This window comes from Tachyglossus aculeatus, chromosome 3 (genome assembly GCF_015852505.1).
Source record: "Tachyglossus aculeatus isolate mTacAcu1 chromosome 3, mTacAcu1.pri, whole genome shotgun sequence".
NCBI lineage: Eukaryota > Metazoa > Chordata > Mammalia > Monotremata > Tachyglossidae > Tachyglossus > Tachyglossus aculeatus.
Genome location: NC_052068.1, coordinates 24618123 through 24624309, shown reverse-complemented (window position 1 = coordinate 24624309; position 6187 = coordinate 24618123). Strand labels below are relative to the sequence as shown.

Below are 6187 nucleotides of genomic sequence, written 5' to 3'. Positions count from 1 at the left end.
ATCACATTTTTCTACAGAATTATTTCTTGCCTCCATAAATTTTGAGATGTTTATCAGGTTCTTGGTTGTTGCCAGGGAAACCCAGGGAAGCCTGAACTCGAGAGTGGGTCTGCCAATCTTTTCACGTTGAAACTCAAAATGAAATGCAGCCCCCGCAGAGCTTTCCTAAGTAGAGAGGAAAGTTATCTGCCACAGGGCGGAAACAAAAGGATGCCAGAACCTACCGTCATCTCGTCTGCTCTGCCCGCTAAGCCCTGGCATGACCAGCACTGCCCAGGCTGCACCTGATTGCTGTTCCAAGATCAGGAAAGGCTGACACCTAGAAAACTGTTGGCCCTCAGGAAAAATGATTAATTCTGTGTCGCGTCTCTTGTACCTCCCAGGGTCGCACCTGGAGAGTTTCCAGTCCTCTACCAGTCTCGACTATGGGAGGGAGAGTCAAGCAGAGGCATATCCATTCCATTCCTAGCTTGGCCAGTGACTAGCGAGTGGAAGGAAATCTGCTACAAGTCAAAACTCACCTGTCCTGGGCAGCAGCGTCACTGGAGAAAGTCAAGGGCGGAAACTCGGGTTTACTGCGTGGAAGGAGGCAATAGTAAATCTCTTCCGTATTTTTATCAAGAAATGTCTATGGATACACTACCAGAACGATTTCAGATGGAGATGGGGCGTTCTGGGAGCGATGTGTCCATGGTGTTGCTATGGGTCGGACACAACAATAAGACAACAACAACAATAACTCTTCTCTCGCCTCCTCTCACACTGAAGCAGTGTGGTCTAGTGGAGAGAGTACAGGCCTGGGAGTTAGAAGGACCTGTGTTCTAATACAGGCTCTGCCATTTGCTTGCTGTGTGACCTTGGGCAAATCACTTCACTTCTCTGTGCCCCAGTTTCCTCAACTGTAAAATGGGGTGCCTATTCTCCCTCCTACTTAGACTGTGAACCCCATGTGGGACAGAGACTGTCTGACCTAATTAACTTGTACCTACCCCAAAAGATCTGAAACAAATGAAACCCTTGAGCAGCTGGTGCCCAAAGAGTCATATGGGTGACATGTGAAATCAGACACAGCACAATGGAGTGATAATAATAGTTATAATAATAATAACTGTGGTATTTGTTAAGTCCTTACTATGTGCCAGGCACTGTACTAAGCACTGGGGTGGAAGAGAAGCAGCGTGGCTCAGTGGAAAGAGCATTGGCTTGGGAGTCAGAGGTCATGGGTTCTAATCCCAGATCCCCCATGTGTCTGCTGTGTGACCGTGGGCAAATCACTTAACTTCTCTGAGCCTCAGTTACCTCATCTGTAAAATAGGGATTAAGATTGTGAGCCCCACGTGGGACAATGTGATCACCTTGTACCGCCCCAATGCTTAGAACAGTGCTTTGCACATAGTAAGTGCTTAACAAACACCATCATTATTATTACAAGCAAATCAGGTGGGACACAGTTCCTCATTCCAGGTGGGGCTCACAGTCTCAATCCCCATTTTACAAATGAGGTACTGAGGCACAGAGAAGTGAAGTGACTTGCCCAAGGTCATACAGCGGGCAAGTGGCAGAGTCAGGATTAGAACCCATGACCTTCTGACTCCTAGGCCTGTGCTCTGTCCACTAGGCCGTACTGCTTCTCATAATTGTCATCACGGTCATCGGTGTTATCATTGTACTGCATGGCTACTTCATAGTTAACAGCTGTTTTTTTATGGTATCAAGTGCTTATAATGTGCTAGGCATTGTACTGGGGTAGATACAGGCCTTGTCCCACAGTCCTAATCCCCATTTTGCAGATGAGGAAACTGAGACACAGACAGTTAAGCGACTTACCCAAGGTCACCCAGAAGACAAGTGGTGGAGCCGGGTTTAGAATTCAGGTCCTTTCTGATTCCCACGCTCGTGCTCTAACCACTAGGCCTGCTGCCGCCAGCAGAGTTTGGGAAGTGGAGGGAAGGGGAAATGGTGGAGAAAGGAAAGGGAGTGGGAAGCAAAGGAAGGCAGGAGAGAAGGGGTGAGAAGGAGAAGAATCAGGAAGGGGAATAGAAAAAGGGAGATGGGAAGAGTCAGGGAGAGGTGGGGAGGGAGAGACTGATCCCCCTCCTTCCTCTCCCCCACCTCCCCCTCCCCATCCCCCCCCCACCTTACCTCCTTCCCCTCCCCACAGCACCTGTATATATGAATAAATGTTTGTACATATTTATTACTCTATTTTATTTGTACATATTCATTCTATTTATTTTATTTTGTTAATAAGTTTTGTTTAGTTGTCTGTCTCCCCCTTCTAGACTGTGAGCCTGCTGTTGGGTAGGGACCGTCTCTATATGTTCATTCATTCATTCATTCATTCAATCGTATTTATTGTTGCCAACTTGTACTTCCCAAGCGCTTAGTACAGTGCTCTGCACACAGTAAGAGCTCAATAAATACGATTGAATGAATGAATTTCTGGGAAGAGAAGGGAGGAGAGAAGAGAAGGGTGGGGGTAGAGAGGGCGCGGGAGCCTGCGGGCTGGCTGGCCTGGGCCCCCGCTCCCTGCCCACTCCTGTTTGGCCGTGGGGCAGTTGACTCTGGGGCTGATGTGGAGGAAACTCTCTGGCAGCATTAGTACCAGCTAGAGCAGCTGGGGCTGGGCCAACTTGGTAAAAAACAGCATAGGCCCTACCATGCTCATGAGGGGGATGGCAGGAGAAAGAGAACAGACTTACAGCATGTTGTTCTTTTCCTCCCCCTCTTCCTCCTCCTCCTTTTCCTGCACCACAGTTTCACTGCTCCTGGCCCTGGCATGTGAAGGATCCATGATAAGTCTCTAGATTGTAAGCTTGTTGTGGGCAGAAAATGTGTCTGTTTATGGTTGTATTGTACTCTCCAAGGGCTTAGTACAGTGCCCTGCACACAGTAAGAACTAACTAAATATGACTGAGTGTATAAAGTGGTTGCCGTACTCCTCCTAGCCTATCCACACAGCCAATAACGGGGCACAAGGAGCTTGATGCCCAGCACACAGGCGGCACAGGCCCCTGGCACAATTTGGGGGCGAGTGCTTTCCTTCCCTGCTTGTCACAGGTGGCACGCACAGTAGGTAGGACCCCGAGGACAGCTTCTGCTCCCCCTGCCACCAAGGCGAGGCATGGAGGCATCTTGGTTCAGTCCCTTCAGTCCCTGCTACCTCCTGCCCACTTTCCTTCATCGCTCTTTTCTGGGGAGGAAAAGCTAATGGCATTCCCCTCAGTCAGTCAATCATATTTATTGAGCTCTCACTCTTCCTCCCTTCAAGACCCTACTGAGAGCTCACCTCCTCCAAGAGGCCTTCCCAGACCGAGCCCCTTCCTTCCTCTCCCCTCGTCCCCCTCTCCATCCCCCCATCTCAACTCCTTCCCTTCCCCACAGCACCTGTATATGTGTATATATGTTTGTACATATTTATTACTCTATTTATTTATTTATTTATTTTACTTGTACATATCTATTCTTTTTATTTTATGTTGTTAGTATGTTTGGTTTTGTTCTCTGTCTCCCCCTTTTAGACTGTGAGCCCACTGTTGGGTAGGGACTGTCTCCATAGGTTGCCAACTTGTACTTCCCAAGCACTTAATACAGTGCTCTGCACACAGTAAGCGCTCAATAAATATGATTAATTGATTGATTGATATGAGATTATAACAGACACATTCCCTGCCCACAATGAATTTACAGTCTAGATGGTGCTGACTCCATGAGGGTGAGGGTGAAGGGGGGTGGACCCTGCTAAAGAGCCACATTTACTTCTAGGAAGACCCATGTGTGACTCACTAGCCAGAGGTTCCTAACCTCTGAGCTAGAAGGTCACTGAAAGTCTGCAGAAGGGGCACCAGATGAGATGGCTTGTAAATCAAATAAGTCAATAAAACTACTAGAAATGGATGAACTGGCTTCAGACTGCTCAAGTTACCTATATACACAATTGATGGGGAATAAAAAAAAATGATGAGGCTATGATAACTAATGGGCTGCAATAGAATAACACTGAATTTCAGAAATTTGCACTGGAAAGATCGTACCCTGCCACGTTCAGTCTGGGAGCTTCTCAAGGCACATGGGGAGCAAGAAAAGGGAGCCTTCTCGTGAAGAGCAAGTGATTCAGGAGACGGCCGTCCTTATTCGGCATCTTAAATGACCAAACTTCTCCTTTGGCCACAGAGGAGAAAAGTCAGAACAAGACTGTCAACAAGTCTGGAAGTGAAACCAATGAGGGAGAGAATGTTTAATAGACACAGGGTAACGAGAATGTGAAAAGAAAAGCTGTGATTTCCCAGATCGTGACTAAAAATAAAAAAGACGATTAGGTTAGTTTGCACCACAGAAATGTTTGGGAATATGAGTGTGTGTTTTTTTTGGAAGTGGTTCCCAGATCATTTTAGGTCGAATCAGAAATACGATTGAATGAATGAATAAGAGATCAACAAAAGAAACCAGAAATGGTCACAGTCACTAATAATTAAAAAGACTAAAACAATGGATCTGGAAAATACCGGTTATCAGGAAGCCTAGCAGAAGGACACTAGTATTTGAACAGAGCATGGGTCAGTTTGCTTAGAAATAGTTACAGCATTTAAATAAAAATTTTTGATGCTCTGCCTGGATGAATTTTATTTCTCGGTGAAGACATACAACAGGTGTGTCCTGTCGACCAGTTAATCCCTCGTTCACTCAGTAGCATGTAATAAGCGTCTAATGTGTGCCCAGCAGTGTGCTGTTTGGGAGAGTTCAAGAGTTAGAAGACACAATCCCTGCATCAAGCAGCTTACAACCTAAAGGAGGAAGACAGAAATCGAAATAAACTTCAGAGAGCGGGGAAAAATAGAGAAGAGGCATGGCCTAATGGAAGGAGCATGGGCTTGGGACTCAGAGGACCTGGGTTCTAATCCTGGCTCCATCACTTGTCTGCTGTCTGCCCAAAGCACTTATGTACATATCTGTAATTTTATTTACTTGTATTGATGTGTCTCCTCATCTTTAATAATGATAATATTATTCCCCCTTCTCTCCCTTCTAGACTGTGAACCCGTGGTTGGGTAGGGACCGTCTTTATATGTTGCCAACTTGGACTTCCCAAGCGCTTAGTACAGTGCTCTGCACACAGTAAGCGCTCAATAAATATGATTGAATGAATGAATGATAATATTAATAATTATGGTATTTGTTAACCACTTACTACATGCCAGGCACTGTACTAAGCGCTGGGGTGGATACAAGCAGATCAGGTTAGACAAAGTCCCTGTCCCACGTGGGGCTCACAGTCTCAATCCCCATTTTACAGGTGAGGTAGCAGAGGCCCAGAGAAGTGAAGTGACTTGCCCAAGGTCACACAGCAGACAGGTGGCGGAGCCGGGATTAGAACCCATGACCTTCTGACTCCCAAGCCCATGCTGTAGCCACTATGCCTTGCTGCTTCTAGACTTTAGACTGTGAGCTCATTGTGGGCAGGAAATGTCACTGTTTATAATAATATAATAATGGCATTTATTAAGCGCTTACTATGTGCAAAGCACTGTTCTAAGCCCTGGAGCACTGTTCAAAGCACTGGGTTATTGTTGCATTATACTTTTCCAACTGCTCAGTACAGTACTCCGCACACAGTAAGCGCTCAGTAAATACCACTGAATGAATACATCTTGAGCAACTCAACTTCTGTGTGCCTCAGTTATTTCATCTGTAAAATGGAAATTAAGGTTATGAGCCCCATTTGGGACAGGGACTGTGTCCACTCTGATTGCTTTGCAACTACCTCAGCACTTAGTATGGTGTCTGGCACAAAGTAAGCTCTTAACAAATACTATTTTAAACAACAGAGTACTTATACTGTGTACTTAGAGAAGCAGTGTAGCTCAGTGGAAAGAGCCCGGACTTTGGAGTCAAAGGTCATGGGTTCAAATCTTGGCTTTGCCACTTGTCAGCTGTGTGACTTTGGGCAAGTCACTTAACTTCTCTGGGCCTCAGTGACCTCATCTGTAAAATGGGGATTAAGACTGTGAGCCCCCCATGGGACAATCTGATCACCTTGTAACCTCCCCAGCGCTTAGAACAGTGCTTTGCACATAGTAAGCGCTTAATAAATGCCATTATTATTATTACTTGAGTGCTACGGGTGCTGTGGTAAGTGCGCTAAGTGAGCATGGCCTAGTGAACAGAGCATGGGCCCGGGAGCCAGAAG

General features: G+C 46.2%; 1 non-coding gene across 1 annotated transcript; it reads left to right on the top strand.

Moving 5' to 3' along the window:
• The first annotated feature begins 373 nt into the window (after window positions 1-373).
• LOC119925964 lies at window positions 374-511 on the top strand. The gene has a single exon (XR_005449884.1). It is a non-coding gene; the product is annotated as a small nucleolar RNA SNORA7 (small nucleolar RNA).
• Window positions 512-6187: the final 5676 nt, after the last annotated feature.